Source organism: Homarus americanus, unplaced genomic scaffold, assembly GCF_018991925.1.
Source record: "Homarus americanus isolate GMGI-L3 unplaced genomic scaffold, GMGI_Hamer_2.0 scaffold56910, whole genome shotgun sequence".
Classification (NCBI taxonomy): Eukaryota; Metazoa; Arthropoda; class Malacostraca; order Decapoda; family Nephropidae; genus Homarus; species Homarus americanus.
The window spans coordinates 1,158,955-1,180,104 of record NW_024750825.1 but is presented as its reverse complement, the minus strand read 5'-3'; the positions used below and the strand labels follow the sequence as shown (position 1 = coordinate 1,180,104).

The following is a 21,150-nucleotide window of genomic DNA, read 5'->3' as shown; positions in this document are numbered from 1 at the left end:
TGAATGGGTGGATGAATGGTTTAATTATAGACATACATAACCATATTAATTAGAATATTAATTAAAAATCTTAGTATTTTATTTTCTCCTAGTGTTTATATCTGACGTCATCAGGGATTTCGAGCGCTTCAACGTGCCTATTGCCAAACATGCATAATTTTGCAAACTAATCATAAATTCGCAAATCGGAATCGGAGTCACAGTGTCCAGAATAAGATAACTGATGAAAAAACGAAAAAGAATAAATTGAAATATTGGAGACACGTTGTTGTCATGTGGGAGCAAGGAAGACGTGTGATGCATAAAGGGACCCCAGCCAGTTGGATTACTCCTCCACACCCACACCACCTGGCCGGCTACCTGCCTGGCTTCTCCTGACACCTGCTTTCAGTTCACCTCAGGTGACTCACCTCACACCTGGCTACAAACTCTGTAAGGCTCGTAGTGTCCATATTTCTCATCCAGCCGCTGATAAGAGGATCACTTAAGGCCTCGAGCGTCGAACGTAACTATATACATGTGTTCTTTTGACCCCACTTAAATGAGACACTTTAAGAAGCTTTCAGAATCTAACTGCAACGACCCGCGGTGCTCTAACTCAGTCTAGGCTGGGCTACGAAAGAACATAATGGGTTGGGATGGGCTAGGCTGGCTTGTGCGTAATGAGATAACCCGAGGTGAACTGGGATGGGATATTGTACTATAATGGATGTCGTGGGATGGGTAGTATTTACGTCATAAGATAGGTTAGGATAGTATGGATGAACTAGCAAGGATGGGGTGGTCTGTAATAGGTTGTGTGATTTGGAATAGGCTACGATAATCTGGGATAGGCTATGCTGGTCTGGGATAGGCTAGGATGGTCTGGGATAGGCTAGGATAGGTCTGGGATAGACTAGGGTGGTCTGGGATAGGCCAGGATGGTCTGGGATAGGCCAGGATGGTCTGGGATAGGCCAGGATGGTCTGGGATAGGCCAGGATGGTCTGGGATAGGCCAGAATGGTCTGGGATAGGCTAGGGCGATCAGGGATAGGCTAGGGCGATTTGGGATAATCTATGTTCTAGGATAGTCTAGGATAGGCTATGGTGGTCTGGGATAAGCTATGATGGTCTGGGATAGACGATGATGGTCTGGGATAAGCTAAGTTGGTCTGGGTTAGGTTCAGGTGGTCTGGGATAGGCTAGGATAAGCTCTGTTGATCTGGGATAGGCTAGGATAGTCTGGGATAGGCTATGTTGATCTAGGATAGGCTGTTGGTCTGGGATAGGCTATGCTGGTCTGGGATAAGTTACGTTGGTCTAGAATAGGCTTGGGTGTTTCTAGAATAGGTTAGGATGGTCTGGGATAGGCTAGGATGGTCTGGGATAGGCTAGGATGGTCTGGGAAAAGGCTAAAACAAGCAAACTCTGTCTTCTGAAGGTCGACCCCATGTTGGCAGTGATTTGCATGTGCTTATGCAAATTAGATGTACGTTGACTGATTTTGGTGGTGGTAGTGGTGTTTTGGTGGTGATGGTGGTAGTGGTGGTAGGGTGATGGTGGTAGAGTGATAGTAGGAGTGGTACTGATAGTGTGGTGGTGGGAATGGTACTGATAGTGTAGTGGTGGTGGTGGTGATAGCGTGGTGCTAGTGATGGTGGTGCTAGTGATGGTGGTGATAGTGTGGTGCTAGTGATGGTGGTGATAGTAGTGTGGTGCTGGTGCTAGTGATGGTGGTGATAGTAGTGTGGTGCTAGTGATGGTGGTGATAGTGTGGTGCTAGTGATGGTGGTGATAGTAGTGTGGTGCTGGTGCTAGTGATGGCGGTGATAGTAGTGTGGTGGTCGTGCTAGTGATGGTGGTGATAGTGGTGTGATGGTGGTGATAGTGTGATGCTGGTGCTAGTGATGGTGGTGATAGTAGTGTGGTGATAGTAGTATGGTGCTGGTGCTAGTGATGGTGGTGATAGTAGTGTGGTGATAGTAGTATGGTGCTGGTGCTAGTGATAGTGTTGGTAGAGTTGGGGTAAGTGCTGATATTGATGGTGACGGTGATAAGAGATAATGGTGGTAATAGTAATGACATTATATTCACGATAATGACAACAATGATAAAATAGCAGTGATGATTATGGTGGCGATGGTGATAATGACGAAAATAATGATGGTGATGCGAGTGAAGATGATGATGATGAAATATGAAGCAAGGTGATAATGATTTTAACAAGGCACTTTCACTCATCATTTATTTAATTTTAATTAGCATACTGAAAGGTTGATCAATGGAAAAAAATATCTACAAACTCCTGGTGTGTTTTGGCTGGTGTGTAGGGGAACATGAGTGAGTATGAGGGATTGTGTCACTTTCATCACCTTCACAGTCTTCCTGGTACCCGCGTCTTAAATGATACAGCGGTAGGAAGAAGAGCATGGTGATGGTGTAGGTTTGTAGTGTGGTAGGTGTAGTAGTGTGTGTAGTGGTGTCGAGTTGTATTTCTAGTAATGTGTGGTGGTGGTGGTGGTGGCTGCTGTGTCCTGGTAGGTGTGGTGATGTGTGGTAGTTGTGGTAGTGGTATTGTAATGTGGTAGGTGTAGTGTGGAAGACATGGTTGTAATAGTGTTATAAGTGTGATGGGAATGCTATTATAACGTTGAGAGTGTAATGGTAGGAACTGTATATTAGGTATACTTATGATGGTGGTGATGTGGCGGTGTAGTGGTGCTGGTAACAGTGTGGTGGGTATACTGACGATGAGGCTGGTGTTTTTAATTTAGTCTCTTATCAATAACACTCCCAGATCAACCAGACTTATTTCAACCAGGCAACAAACCACCACAGTCTGACTGAAGAAGTAAACCATTTTAAGGAACAAGTCACTTTTTCTTAAACTTTTCTTAAACTTTTGAGGATGATGATATTGTACTGAAGAGGTAAAATTATCACAGGATTAAGTCATTACACTCAAGGGGTTAAACCATCATATTCAAAGGGCTATCATCGTATTCATGGTGTTTAGTCATCGATCTCAATAGATTAAGTCATCGTACTCAGACCTTCGGATGTCGACATAATGTTCTCTGGCTGTACGTAAACGTAACTATTCCTTGCTGAATGAATCTTACACATCTTACTATTTGGGAGGAAGGAGTGGAAGAGTGGGTGGAGTGGGGATGTATAGGGAGTGGAAGAGTGGGTGGAGTGGGGATGTATAGGGAGTGGAAGAGTGGGTGGAGTGGGGATGTATAGGGAGTGGAAGAGTATTGGGAGAGCACGGGCGGGGGGGGTGGTGTCTTGGATTTGGGATGAAGATGAGAGATAGTGTGGGTGGAGTAGTAGCAGGGGTGGAGGGTAGATCAAGTGGAAGTGGGAGGAAGATGATGGATAGTGGGGGTGGAAGGGTAGAAGTGAAGTAAAGAAGGGTAGATGGATGGGTTGGTTGTGTTGGAGGCCGTTAACTTCACTTCGAAGTCAGCCGCCTTTCTTCATCACTGATGGACGACAGCCAGGAATGTGTCAACCTACACCAGCCAATGTAGGTCCTAACCAAGAGCTAAGCCTTGGTTGTGGCGGCCAAATTCTCGGCCTAGAAAATTTGCTATTTATTCCGTCCCTCTGCGTCCCTGATGTGACCCAACATTTAATGGCTTCTTGTGATTTGTTCTTATCTATTTTTATCTTGACCGGCAAAGAAAAATTTACTAGGATTGTGGGTTTGTGATTTGTTTTCAGCGTCTACAAGTACCACAAGATGTTTACGAAATTCTTATAGCTGATGGAGTTAGTGGACAGCCAGGCATCGGTAAATTCTGGGTAGCATTAGTCGCATGTCAAGACAAGGATACCGAAAAATGTTGATTTGGACGGAGTCTTAAGCAAAAATGTTTACAACTGATCGAGTAAAACATTGATCAAAATATTTCATAATTCATCGTATTTCGTAAAAGGTTAACCAATACTTAATTGTTACCTAGAGTCTTCTAAGAGTGGACATGTAACTCTTAAGTACCTGTATAAACTGGTATTGAATAGTCATAATTTTATTTTGTCTGTGTTTGTCTTTCTCATGGGCCGCGTGGTTATGTCTCTCGTCTCTCTGCTGTTACTGTTCTCATCGTCTACTGTGACGTTCGAGTCAAATTTGTGTTTTTTAATGCGTGTTTTGCCCACAGACAATTCTCAGCCCACGGACAGTGTTGGTGCTTGAGCAGAGTTGGTGTCCCGATTTGTTTGATGAATTTATTACCGATATGTAGCTCAAATACGTGTATGGGCGAGTGTCAATTGTTGGAAAGTTTACAGTTTCGGTCACGCTGACAGTTTTGACTAACAGTTTTGGCAGACGTGTGTTTAAGCGAATTTCCTAATTTTGGCGGGTTCCTTTGTTTCGGCGCGCTGGTTCTGTTCTCCTGGCTATAATTTTGGCGCGTTCTAAAAAATGTTTGGCTCGTTCCGTAAAAAAAAAAAAAGAAAGATGTATAACTCACAAGTAAGAACTCAACGGCGCTTGGTTTCCTGTCTACTTTACAATGACACTTTTGGAGGCGACACCAGACGAAAGAATTCTAGCCTTCTGCCTGTGATGACGAAAGTGTATTAAGCATTGATGTAAAGATTGATGTGAATAGCGAGTTTGCAATTTGAGTTTTTGGCGCGTTTAATCTGTCCAATTTTGGTGGGTTTAATTGGTTTAATTTTTTTTTGGTGCGTGGAGTTGACGAGGTCTGTTTTTGGCGCGCTAAATTATTCCCTCACTCCCCTCCCCTTTTAAGGTCCACATTTATCATGACTTCATCCTTATAGGCGGTGTGTTTTCTTCTTCGTCTTCTTCATCTTAATTCAACAGATCTTAGACTTACAACAGCAGATTACTGTAGAAAACATTAAAACTACTGAGAAATACAGACTTTGTAAATGTTTTCAAATATATTCAAGTTTATTCCCAGAAAAGAAAAAAAATGTCCCTCAAGGAGATAAGTGCTTAAAAAATATCTCCAGGACATAATCATCTTTTATATGGTTGAGTGGTCATGTAATAGTGAGTGCTTGTCCCAACGGAGATGTAATAAACACTCAACAGCTTCAGATGTGTCTCCAAGTTTACTTTCTATCAGATATATCATGTATTGAAAAATGAGTTTAAGTGTTCCTATATAACAGCCATGGCAGTAAAGTCTCTTGCACGTTGGTGTAAGTTATGATTAAAAGACAAAATCGAAGGAGAGAGAGAAAGAGATAGAGGTGGGGGGGGGGAGTTGTGTTTTGAGAGAGACGGATCCAAGTTACGACCATTCACTATCTCCGTGAGTGACAGTATTGGCACCAACACTCCAGTCTCAAAAGCTTAGGTCAGGAAGATATTAAAACCTATGTAGTTACGGTGAGTGGGGTGGTCGATGGTGACACACACACACACACACTCAAGATGAGTGTGGGTAAGGAAGAAAGACTCAGAAGATGGGCATGAAAAAGATAGATAGAATTGAAAAGTTCACAATAATTATTATCCGGTCAGAGTGGCATACACAGTGGTGCAAACACCCGGTAACGTACACAGTGACACACTGAGTGATGCATACACAGAAGCACACATGGAGTGACGAAGGAGGGCTGAGAATAAAAGTAACTTGTCAACATTACTTATATAAATGTGTCGAGATTGTTACCTTCCATTACTTATGCCAGTAAACAACTTCATACATCAACTTCTCAAAGTAATTGTCTTTGCTAAAGTGACGACCGATAACACCGGAGCCATTCTTTCAGGTAATATTCGTGTGTTCATGTGTATAATATTTCTACACGTAAAGTGCAAGTCCTTTAATCGCCGTCAATACTTGTGTTAGATATCCTCTTGCTCTGAGTATTTCACGACCACCCAAGTGTGTCTTTTTTAACGCAAGTCATACTCTTTGTTATTCAATCAAGGAATTATATTTTGATCATCTGAAAATGAGCTTCATACGATAAGTTCCCCTGATAATTAAATACCATAACGTTACAGGAGGGTAAGGTTAGGTTAGTGTCAAGGTGAAATAAACGATGTGGACTAATCATCTTGTTTCTCGTCATTGAACGCCTTCCATATCCATTAGCTGGGGTATATATTTACAACAAAGTGGTCAAAACTGTGCTCAAATAAGCATGATATGGCTTAGGAAAGATTTTTTTTTAAGTTCTGCTAATGAAACCCAGTGTGAGGCTGACCATCTTTACAGCTGCCGTACACTGCCTGCCGCTGGCCTTCAAGTTGCCTAATACAACAATTCCAAACAAAGTTTTCATTTACTCTCTAATGTTCTACAAAATTCATGTTAAAGTTATTCTGTTTTCAGTGTACAGGACTTCGTATTTACTAATACTAACGCTCAGTTATCACTCACTCCTCCAGACAAGAGGGTTGATTTTGATACCCCTGCACACTCGCCTCGTATCCTGAAGGTCCTCTAGTTTGATCCCGACACACACGGTTCACTCCACTCAGCTGTAAATAGGTACCGAACTTTAAAAAATGGGGATGTAATAGCGATTGAGTGCATCACTGCCCAAACTGTTATGTGCAGCCACGTCTAGGAACCAATTTTCCATTCCAGACAAGCGATGCTGCGGCCAAGCGGATACAGCATTCGCCTGTTGTCCTAAAAGTCATTGGTTCGTATCCAGCATGCTAAGCTTTACAGTTGGGGAAATGAAAGCAAACAAATATATCGTCAGCTATACTTGTTCAAGCCAGACAAATCGTTTCTCCAAATCGTCCAGTAACAGCTGGCGATCGAGTGATGTTATTACTCTCCTCCCGTAAGTATCATCAGAACATTGACATATCTTACAGGTTACCCCATCGTTTAAATAAATATTCTTTAAGAACAATAAAGGTCCCCAAACTTGTCCCTGTGACACTCCGCAAGTTTTGTTTAATCAGTCTGAGGCTTGTGTGTTTATAACTTCTCTCTGTTTACGTCTAGTTAGTCAGTTCCCTTAATAGTGACGCACTCGACCATCTATACCGGGCTCGATAACTATCTTTGGTAAGGTATATTTTCATGCCTTTTATCCATATCAGAATGAATGAACTCGACTGCTTTATCTTCGTCGTTATATTTAAGATGTTGGGTATGTTATCGAGAAGGTTAGTCAAGTTAAATCGGCTTATTCACACACACACACACACACACACACACACAAATCACAGTCAAGCAACATAACTTAGATCACGCCAGGCAGTCACGAAAGCGTCGACCCCTCCACTCTCCCTTCTTACCCTCCACTCTCCCTCCCCTCCTCCTCTTTCCCTTCTGCCCCTCCACCATCCTGACTCTTTCTATACTGGAACACGGACAAAATCGCACAGGACACAAATCTCAATTGACAAAATAGTTGTGTGTGTGAGAGAGAGTGTGAGAGAGAGAGAGAGAGAGAGAGAGAGAGAGAGAGACGATGAATAGCGAATTTAAAAGGGTATAGAATGACAGAGATGGAGACAAAGAGAAACGATAGAAAGGAAGACAGGATAGATAGTTAAATACAGATAGATTTAATAAATAGATAGATAGATAGAACCAAGTCCATCTTATCTCTCCTTCCACCTTGTACAGGAAGTTAACAGTTGACCACGACAAATTTCCCATCATCGTTAGAGTAAAATGTTCTCCTTTAAGTGGGAATGTGAAGACGGTTCTGTATAACTGGACCACTGGCTACTAATGGCATCGAAAATGCAAGGAGACTCTACTGTAAATAAATGCGTTTTCTGGTCAGTGGCAGGAAGCCTTGAGACTCTGACAAGCCTGAGGGAGTCGTGTATTCTCCCCTTACTGATCACACAAGCACCAAAGGGAAAGAGGTACTGCATGGGGGGTGGTAAGAAAGAAGACTAAAAAGAGAGAAGAAGGAGGACAGGGGGGAGGAAGGAAGGACGAGGAAACCGACAGTGGGGAGGACAGGAATAGTGTTATTGGTTTATGTGACTAGTGGTAATATGATAGCTCTCTCTCTCTCTCTCTCTCTCTCTCTCTCTCTCTCTCCCCGTAAAAAATTACTCGATACAATTTGTGCATTGTGGACGAGAGCATCAAGCTCGAATGTCCAGATTTTTTTTTTTTTATTTGTGGGACAAAAATCGGTGCAGAACCACACAGAATACCGAGTACATAACACCTTGATCTACTTAATGCTTGTCCAGTCGTCTCTTGAAAGTCAGCACGTTTGGTGACGTGGCCTCCTGTCACGTCACTTGCGTCCACAGTACAATGTGATAAATGTTTTGCCTCAGTTTAGAGTATACAAGTGTCTACAATTTAGAATTGCAACATCTAGTGTTGCCGTTACTTGATGTCAATCTCAGGCAAACTTCTTCATGGCCTAATCTTTTCATCCTGTTGAATATGTCAGTCCTCTCCCCAGTTATTCTAAGGCACACTGCTGATGAAGTCTCAGGTCGAGTACCAATTTAGCTGACGGTTTGTGAACAATTCCTACTGAATGGATGTCTTTCATCGTGTGGGGGCGCCATACTGCCGTTGTGCACCAGGACTCTGTACAGCCATCGTTAGTTATCTTTTTTGTGAGTGAATATTCGCCTGACCACCTCCACCATCTGGTTGCTCTCCTGATCTTGATGTTTATGTGATATTCATATAACAATCTGCTGTCATATATCACACCGAGGTCTTATTCCTTCTGTGTTTTCTTAAGTTCGGTTTCTTCGTTTTCAGGTTTCATATGATATAGTCAATGTTTTTTTTCTCTCCTGTTATGTCAATAGTTAACATTATACATTTGTTTGGGTGACGACGGAGTAACGATGTATCTGACCATTTACGGGGCTTGCTTATAGTTAGCCGATGCTGAAAATAGTCCTGGTCAGATGGAATACGTTAGAACATCTTCCCAACATCAGCGAAAAGGTACATGTCTGTAGACACGCAATCAGGTAAATCAGTGATGTATACCAGCGGTTCTAACACGCTCCCCAGGGGGTTGCACTTGGTACTACCTGCTTACATTGGCTATCTGTCCTCTATCAAACTCAAACATGAGAGATGAATCGGTCGGTCTCTCTCTAGCACAGCAGATCTAGGACTTCCACTGTTCCGTCACGTAAACAAAAACGGGAGTCACGTCACCACCACCTTTCAGCGAACAACTAACTAATCTCCCACGGATATGTCCCACTCTAGACATAGACCACTTGACAGAATTCAGGAACAATATATTTTAGTAATCAAAAGTTCCATCGCTTCATGTTAGGTTAGGTTAGGTTAGGTTAATTTAGGGTTTAGGTAGATTTGGTCAGATTAAATTACGGTAAATTAGTTTGTAAGATTGATTTAGATTTAACTTGTTAAATTACGTTAATTTAGATTTTGTTATCTTAGATTTTAATTTGGTTCATTAAGTTATGTTAGATTATGTTACATTATTGTTTACGATTAGATTGTTTTAGAACCACCAATCAAATCGCTTCTATTTACTACATTTTACCAAATCCACCAATCATGGAACTGCTATATCAACTTTACCAATCAACGCTTATCCTATTTCAGAGCTCACACTTGGCGAGTGCAATTTCAAATCCAACCAATCACATTGGGGCCATTTGAAATTCACCAGTCACACTGCAGCTTAAAAATCCATCATTCGGAACGTTGTACACATCACAACCACAACATACACAGCTGTCCTCTCATCTCAGTGCCTGACATGTAAATAAAACCACCGTTTATCCTCTCTAACGAGGCTGTTAGAGGCACTTGATGGTAGTTTACTGACCTTAAGCACCAGGAGACGTCAGGGAACGATTATTTAAGCGCGCTAATGGGCTTATCTGACGGTAATGTGGGAGGTGAGTGGTTAGAGCGAGATTACTGCCAATTGAGCTGTTATGTACATCTTAGGGTATCTTGACTGGAGGCGTGTGTAGGGTGGGGGTAGGAGTGGGTGGAGTATGTTGAGGGTAGGGATGGGTGGTGTATGTTGGGGGTAGGGGTGGGTGGAGTATGTTGAGGGTAGGGATGGATGGTGTATGTTGGGGGTAGGGGTGGGTGGAGTATGTTGGGAGTAGGGATGGGTGGTGTATGTTGGGGTAGGGGTGGTGGAGTATGTTGAGGGTAGGGATGGATGGTGTATGTTGGGGGTAGGGGTGGGTGGAGTATGTTGGGAGTAGGGATGGGTGGTGTATGTTGAGGGTAGGGATGGATGGTGTATGTTGGGGTAGGGGTGGGTGGAGTATGTTGAGGGTAGGGATGGATGGTGTATGCTGGGGGTAGGGGTGGGTGGAGTATGTTGGGGGTAGGGATGGGTGGTGTATGTTTGGGTAGGGGTGGGTGGAGTATGTTGAGGGTAGGGATGGATGGTGTATGTTGGGGGTAGGGGTGGGTGGAGTATGTTGGGAGTAGGTGTGCACGTGTGTGTGTGTGTGTGTGTGTGTGTGTGTGTGTGTGTGCGTGTGTGTGTTTATGTGTGTCTTGACATAGATGAACAGATTCAGCGTCGGATCAGATGTGCACCTCAAGCCTTTTGCAGACTCCGAAACCGTGTCTTCAGCTGTAGGGAGCTGAAATTATCTACAAAGTTACACACAAATCGAGCAGTGGTCCTCCCCACCCTGCTATATGGCAGCGAGACATGGGTCACATACAGGAGGCACCTCAAGGCAATTGAAAACTTTCACCAACGTAGTCTACGATCCATCCTCCGAGTTCGCTGGGAAGACAAAAGAACAAATGCAAGTATTCTTGCTGACACCAACTGTAGGCTCATAGCTACCATTAGCCATGAACAACTACGCTGGACTGGCCATGTTACCGGCATGGACGACAGTAGACTGCCAAAGCAGCTACTTCACAGTCACCTAACGAATAGTAAACATAATGCTGGCGGGCAATTGAAAAGGTATAAGGATAGTCTTAAGACAAACCTGAAAAAGTGCCAAATCGACCCCCTCACCTGCTAGTCGATTACTCCACATCGTAACGCTTGGAGGAGTACCACACGAGAAGGTGTCAATACTTTTGAGTTACCCCGACTACATAACGAGGTAGACAAGCGCCAACGTCGGAAAGACGCTGCCACCTCCCCTCCCGCACTAGATGTAGCCCCCCCCCACATGTGCAACATCTGTGAACGACTCTGCCGGTCCCGTATCGGCCTCTTTAGTCACCTCAAAACTCACCAACCTAGGTGACATCGTAAATAACTCATACCATTGTATCATAGCTGGATGATCGTCATACTCAATTCCGAGTGACAGCAAAGTAGTAGTAGTAGTAGTAGTAGGTTGGGGTGTGTTTGTGTGTATAATTCTAGTTTTATTTTAGCCGCCATCTTTTCCTTCTATCTCAAATGACCCATACAAAGGGAAATATCGTATTAATTTTTGAGAACTTAAACTGATACTGTAGAACCAGTTACTTGCAATCTCACGTCTATTAACCTTTCAGAAACAGATATTGCTCCTTACCTTAATTTTTGTGGCTACAGGTGTCTTCTCTCCACACCTGTAAGAATAAGATACGGTAAATCAGGTGTGCAAAGTTTTCAAGAGTAAGATGTTGTATAGTAAGCCACATGTGTCACGCCTTTATGATTCGGTAAGTCACACTTATCACACCTGTAAGAGTAAGATGCAATAATACACAGGAGTCACATGCGCACATATAGAAGAGATATTCAGCGAGTCACTTGTATTCCACCTGGAAGATTAAGATAGGATAGAGAGAGTGTGTGTGTGTGTGTGTGTGAATCAACCAATCTCCACTAAAACCAGCCATCCAATTCCTATATACAATACTATATTATATATCTATTTTATCTGTGATTATTGTGATTAGAAAAGTAAAAAGATGCAAAAAAAAAAATAGAATCTACAACTAGTTGCCTCAAGAACGACCTATCCCTCATTTCCACCCCTTACCTTTTCTTCAAGCCACACAATCTATTTCTACAATCTTTTTTATGTCACTTTCCATAATCAATTTACATCATATGCCATACATCATCACGTCACCCCTAGAATATGTATGTAATGATCGATTGTCAGACCATAGCTTACAGCCCAAAGAATTACAACACACATAACTGAGTGGGTACAGACCTCGTGGTACCAACACATACCAAGTAGACACACCTTGGGTCGGGACCCAAGGGACCTGACCTCGTCCGCTAATTACTCGAGTTAGCAAGTGATTTGACCTACAACCCCACCTGGCCAAGACACACCTGGGCATGACCACACCTGAACACAGCTGTCCAGACCTAACCAGTTTAGTGTTAATTGGTAGAGGTCAAACGCCGGCTGTTGAGGCCCCATATAAAGGCCCTGCAGTCCTGCAACGGGGGAGCTTTCTCATCTTTGTCATTCTGTCAGTCTGGTTACTGTCATCTTTCCCGTCGGGGTCGTCATTCTGTTAACTAGCACAGAGTCACGCTCGTCCCCTCCCCAGGTCGGGAGGGAGACTTCCCGACCAGACCCTGCCCTCACCAGCTAAGCAGATTCTCCCGTAGGAGGCAGCCCAGCGAGCACCCACTGGGCCTACGTCAGGTTACACGCGAGTCTTTGTCAGAACGATTCCTAGGGTGAGTTACCTACTGTGGGAAGTGTATTCATTTCATGTTTGTGTCCGAGAGTCAGTGTCGAGTAACGTAAATATGATGTGCTAGTAACTCCGATATAATATTAATATTGATGTGTCCATGTCATTGAGTGAATTAATAAATAGTTGTATCGAAGTGGTGTTTAACAAGTTGTCCCTTAAGAACGAACTACGTGATACGTGATAGGTAATATAGGTGTATTGACATACGAGATAAGATAAGTGTATTGACAGTGTAAATAACTAACCGGCCACGCTTCCAAGCTTTTCCTCCCTTTACATTCCTTCTACTATAAATATTCTACCTATATGTAATATCTTCTATGCAAGTTATGTCTTGTTACATGTACATGTTCCCTTTACTTATGCTGTTTCCTGTCTTGTAACCATGGATTAGGGCGTGGTTACAGGACAGGAAACAGCGAGTGAGCATTAACGGCACTAAGTCCCATTGGAGCAACGTCACAAGTGGAGTTCCCCAAGGCTCAGTACTTGGACCATTATTGTTTATTATATACATAAACGACATAGATATCGGCATAGACAGCAACATAAGTAAATTTGCTGATGACACTAAAATAGGACGTGTTATCAAATCCGACGAGGACTCGGCAAAACTACAGGAAGATCTAAACAAATTTTTCGAATGGTCTGAAAAATGGCAGATGAAATTCAACGTCGACAAATGTAAAGTACTCAGTATAGAGATGTAAACAGGGAAACCAGATACCAGATGAACAACGATGCCATAGAGAAATCCGACTGCGAGAGAGATTTAGGAGTAATGATAAGTAGGAACCTTAAGCCAAGTAAACAATGTGTTTTTGCTCGTAACAAGGCTAATAAAGTACTTGGGTTCATACAAAGGAGTGTTAGTTACAAGACTAGCGAGGTCATCCTAAAACTGTATCTTGCTCTTGTGAGACCACACCTGGATTACGCAGTTCAGTTCTGGTCACCGTATTACAGAATGGATATAGAATCCTTGGAAAGAATTCAGAGGAGAATGACAAGACTAATCCCGGGCATTAGGAACCTTGAGTATAGAGACAGGTTAAAGCATCTTAATTTGCACTCCCTTGAGAGACGTAGAGCGAGGGGCGACCTGATAGAGGTGTATAAGTGGAAGGCAGGGCTAAACAAAGGGGACATTACAAAGGTACTCAAATTATCCAACCAGGAGCGAACTCGTAACAATGGTTTTAAATTAGACAAATTTAGATTTAGGCGTGAAATAGGTAAACACTGGTTTGGAAACAGAGTAGTGGATGAATGGAACAAGTTACCAAATATCATCATTAACTCGAATACGCTGAATTGCTTCAAACATAGGTTGGATGCTTATATGAGCAATAGGGGTTGGGTGTAAACGGGACTGCCCAGTATGGGCCAATAGGCCCGCTGCAGTTTCCTCCATTCTTGTGTTCATTATCATTTCCCTCTTTCATTCCCATCCAGTTACAAACATTCAAACAACAACAGACAATGAAAGATAACAAAAACAGACACCACAAAGATAACAAAACAAAGTTTTCAAAAAAGAAAAATTACGGAAAACAAGAAGACAGACAACAGAACTAAAACAGGAACAGCAAAAGAATAACAGAAACGAAGAAAGGAGAACAAGTAAAAGTGGAAAAATAACAAATGAAGAAATAAAATGTGTAAAGGTCAACACTGTTGAAGTTAATGGAGAGAGAGAGAGAGAGAGAGAGAGAGAGAGAGAGGGCGTAATGACAGACTTACGAATAAAAGGAGGGAAAGAAACAGGAAAAAACTATGAAAAGCGAGTAGACAGACAGATACACAGTTTTGCAGTTACATACAGATAAATAGATAGATATATTAATAGATAGACATGAAATCTTGAGAGAAAAAAAAGATAAGACAAATATACAGATAGAAAGAAAAAGAACCACAATCGACCACAACAACCAAATCTACCACCACACCACAATCCACCACAAGTAGAACACACCAGATATATACAGGTATACTGTAAATCCGTCTACAGTAGTCACGCGGATATTAAACTAATCCTTTGAAATTCACCACAGTGTACTGTTCTAGCAGATGTTGACAGCTGTTCTCTACCAGCAGGTGTTGATAGCTGTTCACTACTCGCAGGTGTTGACAGTTGTGCTCTACTAGCAGGTGCTGACGGGTGTTCACTCCGTTTACAACACATTCAACAGCCAGAACTAATTAGGTCAGATGATTATATTCACCTACACGACTATAACGTCTAAAATTGAACATACTAACAGCAGTCAATTATACAGAAGACTTCTTAAACAGGATCGAAACGAAGAAAAGCATATACTGTATAATAGGTACATAAAATGTTAGTTTTTTAACCTTAAAAAAAGTTACTTAAATAATAATAACTTCTGCATAAACAGGAAATACTGTAATGTGAGTCTCATGACGTGAACGTAACAGATTTCTAGTACAACGTAATACGAGACCCATTAGTGTATATCGATAGACTGATCGTGTTTGGGTAATGCGCAGTCTGTTTACATGGAGGCAGTTTTGAATACCTGACCCATGACTTGGGGATACAAAAAGAATATATCTTACAAAAGTATTTATATGAAGGTGACGGTGATTAGTGTTCCATGATGAGAAATTTCAAGGCAAGAATATGGCATCAGTTTACAACGCAAGATTAGTAAGGAATTTGTCACCAGGGGTAGCCAAGGTCGCTAAGATTAAGCCTGATAAACGAAAAGAAGCATGAGAGGGTATCGAGAAAAAATAATGTTTGAGACCAATTGATAGAAACGAGAGAGAGAGGTGTGCAATTACTGTAATGCTCCTTATTTATGGTTGAGAACCACATATGATCGAGGTTCAACTGTAATATGGTTCAATTTCAACTAATTTTCCTCATCTTCTTTTGCTTAAGGCGGTGACTCAAGACTTTCGCCATGCTTGGTTGTGTCATAATTACTCATTCCGCCCATTAAACGAATTCGTCAGTGAGACTTCGCTCTTCCAGCCTCAAACTTACGTCGAATCACCTGAATAATAACCCATCCTCCTGTTTATATATTCCACCTAAGGCTTAAACTCTTTATCCAAACTTAACCTAACGAAACTTAAAAAAACAAAAAACAAAATAGTATTAGGGTGGTTATCTTCAGGCGAAATAAACTAGGAACGAATCTTCAAGTTATTTCATAACTCGCCTCTCTGTACCTGGTTCCTTGTTATTCGTTTGCCACAACACACCGACATGCTCCAAGAACTTAATAAAAAGTTTACCAATCTCTAAAATTCTGAGTTTATATCATCTCTCCCTCCTGCCGGCCACTGTGCTGACGTAAATATTTTCCACAGAAGTATATTTCGTCTTACGGTCCAAATGTTCTTATCATTTAACTTTACCTTCAACCACTTATCTCTAATAAGTTCCTTTTTATCCCGTAAATCTTCCTCTGAATTTCGTTCTTTACCATAAATTTTCTTCATTCTTGAGTTACGTTTTATTATAATTTGTATTTGCACCTTGTTCCCATTCTTGATGCAACTACATCGGTGACCAGTCCTAAAGGGACCTAGTCTTCATGGGTCCCAATCATAATGTTAGGTTAGTTGGGGCCTATCTGGACTGGGGCCCCATTTGGTTTGCAGTCTTATCACACACTGAACATTTCTTCCCACCCATCCAGATTGTAAGAGCTCCCTCACCTTCTCCCCATTTAATACACTGCACTCTCAACTAAGATGTTTAGATTTACAACTTAGTAAACATAAACTCCACATGCCCGATTTCATCCCACATTCAGACTAATGTTCGTTTTCAAACACTTAAATTTACTTCCTTTAAGTTCAGTGCCAAAATTCTTCTCCCGTATCTTACAACAAATTATTTTTATCATTATACTTTTGTCATTTTCTGACACGGGTAATGAAAAGGTAAAAATGTAAAACAACGACCGTAAAAGCTCGTGCTTTGTGTGCACAGGATTCAACCTCTCCACTGTGTACCCAGTCCTAGCTCACGTTTAATCTAGTACCCCATTACCTAAACGTACTGAGCAGCCGCGTTGACAAAACACAACCTTGAGGTACTCCCACATTCATTTTAAAACGTCGACTTAAAAACATTCACTGCCACATACCCACTTAGCGAGATTCTATAGTGTTCCAAACAATGTCATGAATAGACACGAGGCTCTTAAGTCAATTTCATTTGCTTATTTATTAGCTCAGTCCATAAAAACAGAATGCGCTCTCTACCTCTTTCTTATAAATCATCCCACAACATACCGACGTGCAAACATCAATCCAAAACAGCCTCGATCTTAACCAGTTCCTTCTGTTTCTTTTCGTGAGTTCAATCAACATCTCTCAGTGCCCTTAAGTATATTGTAATCTTTGTATTAATCTTAACTTTTAATTTACTATGTACACAGGCTTGACCACTGCTTGTGTTACAATAGTCTGACGTAAATATGAAACGTAACTCTTAGTTTTCAAAGAGTGTCGTTTCATTAATTTATAAGTTGACTTAGTGTGCGTGGTTAAAATGACTTGGCTATTGACGCAAATAAGTTATATTTAAACATCAACCTAAGCACACAGTAAAATAAATAACATCTTTCTGGAATTTTAGTAGATGTTAAGTATATCAACTGTTTTAGTTTATATACTCAATGACTGTAGTTGTTAAAAGCAGAGCAATGCAAAAAAACAACTAGGCCCCCCCCCCCACACACACACGTTACCCTCCTGTGAATGTCCGTGTTTTATAACTGCAGAAGATCTCGACTCTACTCTATAATGCAAGAGATTAAACCTTGTTCACGCGAAGCCAAAAATTGTGTGCATGATTGGTAATAAAAAGTATTGTTACATCAATATGAGAAATTTCAAACGAAACCTAAGTAAAAATTGGATAGGTTTGATCCGAAAACTGACGAGGGAACACTTGGCTGTAATTGTACACTTAAATTAAAGAACAAAACACTTTATATCACCTGTACGGAGTAATGACAGTAGTTCGTTCATTAGTTAGTATCTAAAAATTAAGGTGCTGCCCTGCTCGTTGTTTAATAGTGACGAGGCATCTCTGAACATGTTAAGATACACTGGGGTACTGTAAACTTATGTTAGACGCACTGCATGGCGTACTCTAAGGACTGAAGGTTGATATATATGGTTGACAATAAAAATGGCCGTCTGCCACAGTCCAATGTGGCTTTGTCGACTTTGCATATGCAGTATACAGCGTATATTCTACTAGCAACTGGCGTGCACAGTGCTGCTAACCCACCCCCCCCATAAAAAAAAAAACTGTAGGCCACAACATCAGGAAAACTAGTAACTTGTTGCTTATCGTTCAGTAGGTTTAAAGTGACTTATACCTACCGTAGAAACATTTTTGCTATAAAATAGTTTTGTCCTTGACATCACGGGAGACGAACCAATCAACCCAGAGGAGAAAAAGTCAAGTGGGAGGTATGTGACACAATGGCCTGGGTGTGAGGTGTACGGTTGGCACCCCTGACACAGTGTCAACAAAAGATTGTTCTCACACAAGTGCTGAAGATTAAGCTCCTAAGAAGTGACTTTCGTGACATGCATTCCAAGGGTATTCTTTTGTGTTTGCAGTAGTGCCAAGCGGGTTTGTTGGTTAAAAAAGGGATGATCACACACACACACACACACACTATGGCCAATGGCACGTCAGGATACAACTAGCGAGTGGAGACAAGTGCTGGCATGTATGGTGTGGCTGCCAGTGTGTGTATATTAAGACAACCTAATCTTTTAACTCACCTCCGCCCTGTATACCTGAGTGTAAATACCCTTACTTGTCACCTTCCCTCTGTATGACGTGTATACCACGAATGTCTATTTATAATATGTTCACCAAGGAAAAATATCCTAAAGATGCGTATATTAATGATGATTATATATATATATATATATATATATATATATATATATATATATATATATATATATATATATATATATATATATATATATAGATTGTACAATACATAGTTAAGATGAACTTAGCAAGAGTGAATGTGTACGTCAAGTATTTGTTCGTGAGTTTGTGTTTGGACCTGTCGTTTATTAACAGTATACAGTATGTGTGTGTGTATGTATGTATGTATGTATTTGCAGGTGTGTGTGAGTGTGTGTGTATTTGTTATTACTTGCTTGAGCTGGTTTGTTTGTGTTTGAATAAGTCTGTGTACATACGTAAGTACAGTATTTGGTTTCGCTCTTTTACGTGTGTGTGTGTGTGTGTGTGTGTGTGTCGCACACAGGGTGGTGAAATGCGTCTAGTGTGGCAGCACTATGTTAGTGTTAAGGCGCAAGCACTGCTTGCTAACTCTCGCTTTCAGCTGCCGCCGCTGGCTAGCCCTCGTGGCGAACAGGGAAGAAACTTGCATTAATCTTCCCTTGCCAGTACACAGCCTCTTCACCACCAAGAATCCTCCTGCACGGTAACCGGGTGCCTCGTGGGCCCAGGTTAGACCAGCAGAGGATCTCGGTGTAACAGTGGGCCCCAGAGGGATAGCGCATAGGCCCACTGGCATGTGGACACGTTCTGGCGCCTACCAGCCATTGCCCCGTTGCCTTACGGTATAAGGCTACGGGAGTAAACCCAGAACAAAAAATGTGTGGTGGAGCCCCGCATCAAGCAGGCATGCTTACAGAGCTCCAACAAGCCCCAGGAGGTGGAGGAGATGACCACCGTGGAAACCCAACGACTACACCAGTGGACGAAGGCAATGCCTGATGGACAGGCTACTAAGGCGAATCCAAACAAACTGGGCCATCAGCAGTCCATTGCAACTTTCCCTCTCCCCAGTCGTTGCAACACTTGCACCACTTGATCAGGAAAAAAGAGAGCCAAGATGTGTGGATGCAGCCTGCGCTCCTGCCTCACCACATAAATCAACTCGCACGCAGCCATCAACCAGTTCATCATACCTCTCATCGTCATCATCATCATCATAACCCCAATAAGTCCTATGGCGACGGACAAGTGGCGACGGGGACAAGCAGAGATGACTGCCGGGAGTCTCTAGTCACAACTTTGCACATGGGCGACACAAATAAGATGGTCGTTTATGCACTGGGATCTAGGCGGCAGTGCAATCCGGTCCTGTCTGTGCGACTGAGCAGCCCTTTCGACGAGCCACTCTGCTCACCCAACATGGGGAGGGGGCATGAAAAGGTGCCCTAAACATAGCCTGCATAAAAACCCAAACTGACTCGGCAACTGCACCCAGTAAAGTCATCCCTATGTGGTCTAAAACACAGCCAAAATCACAGATCCAAACAAAAACAAACCATACAACCTCTTATAGTTGCTGCATGGAATGTCAGGACCCATCTGGATACTGGCACAAATGAGAGTCCTGAAAGAAGAACTGACCTTGTGGCAAAAGAGATGGCTGGGCATAACATCGACATAGCAGCCATCAGTGAGTCCTATCTCCCAGAAGATGGCCAGCTCAAAGAACGGGAGTCTGGCTATATCTTCTGGAAGGGTACGCCTGCTGCGGAGAGAAGCCGCATTTATGGAGTTGGCTTTGCCATCCGCCAACGCATCCTACACAGGCTAACTGAAATCCCTATTGGGATCAACGAACATCTCATGACACTTCCAATCTCACTGACTCACTCGCATCATGCCTTTTTCATCAGTGCAAACACCCCAACACTGGATGCAGAGGATGACATCAAGGAGGCCTTTTATGCCGACCTTGACAGAGAGCTAACCTCTATCCCTTGAGAAGACAAGGTTGTGCTCCTTGGCGATTTCAATGCCAGAGTTGGCAGAGATGCTATCATTTGGCAGGGAACCAGTGAGAAATGAACTAGTCACGTGGAATGCCAACAGCCTACTCCTCCTCAGCAAGTGTGCTGCACACAGCCTCACTATCACCAATACCTTGTTTCGGCAGGCCGACAAGTTCAAGGGTTCGTGGCAACACCCACGATCCAAACAGTTGGCATCTCATTGACTACATCATTGTCAGAGAAAGAGATCTCCGAGATATCCTCATCACCCGTGCCATGCGTGGCTCAGACCACTGTGACACTGATCACCGACTTATCAGAGACAAGTTTTCACTTCACGTCGCCCCAAAACGGCGAAGGCAGCAAGCCTCCAGAAGAGGTTTTAATACTAAGGGTCTGGAGGACCCAGCAGTAGAACATGCTTTCAGAGAGCAGCTCGAACATGGGCTTATAAACAACCCAACAGCAAACAACGCTAATCCCAGTGCCGAATGGCATACTTTCAACACTGTTATGGCAAAAACCTGCAGAGACCCTCGGCCAGATCAAAAGAATACACCAAACTGGTTTGATGAAAATGACCAGGCAATCAAAATACTCATCAATATTAAACGTGCCACTTTTACCGACTGGCAGAACAACCCTCAGTCTCGGGCCAAAGCCGATACCTTCCCCAATAAAAAAGAGGGAGCCCAGCGGGAAATTCGCATTCTGAAGAATGACTGGCTTAAAAATAAAGCATGTGAAATACAAAACCATGCAGATCAGCACAAGATGCATGAATTTTTCAATTCCATTAAA

At 42.4% G+C, this 21,150-nt stretch overlaps 1 protein-coding gene across 8 annotated transcripts in view; it reads right to left on the bottom strand.

The window, feature by feature from the left end:
- Positions 1 to 21,150, bottom strand: part of LOC121854214 (uncharacterized peptidase C1-like protein F26E4.3) — a 108,254-nt gene that overhangs the window by 64,785 nt on the left and 22,319 nt on the right. For 6 of the 8 annotated variants that reach the window (XM_042348712.1, XM_042348714.1, XM_042348715.1 and 3 more), the window contains exon 3: positions 11,439 to 11,475. The exons of the other annotated variants lie outside the window; for them this stretch is intronic. The gene's annotated coding sequence lies outside the window, so the exon portion shown is untranslated. The remainder of the gene's footprint in view (positions 1 to 11,438; positions 11,476 to 21,150) is intronic. 8 annotated transcript variants of the gene reach the window in all.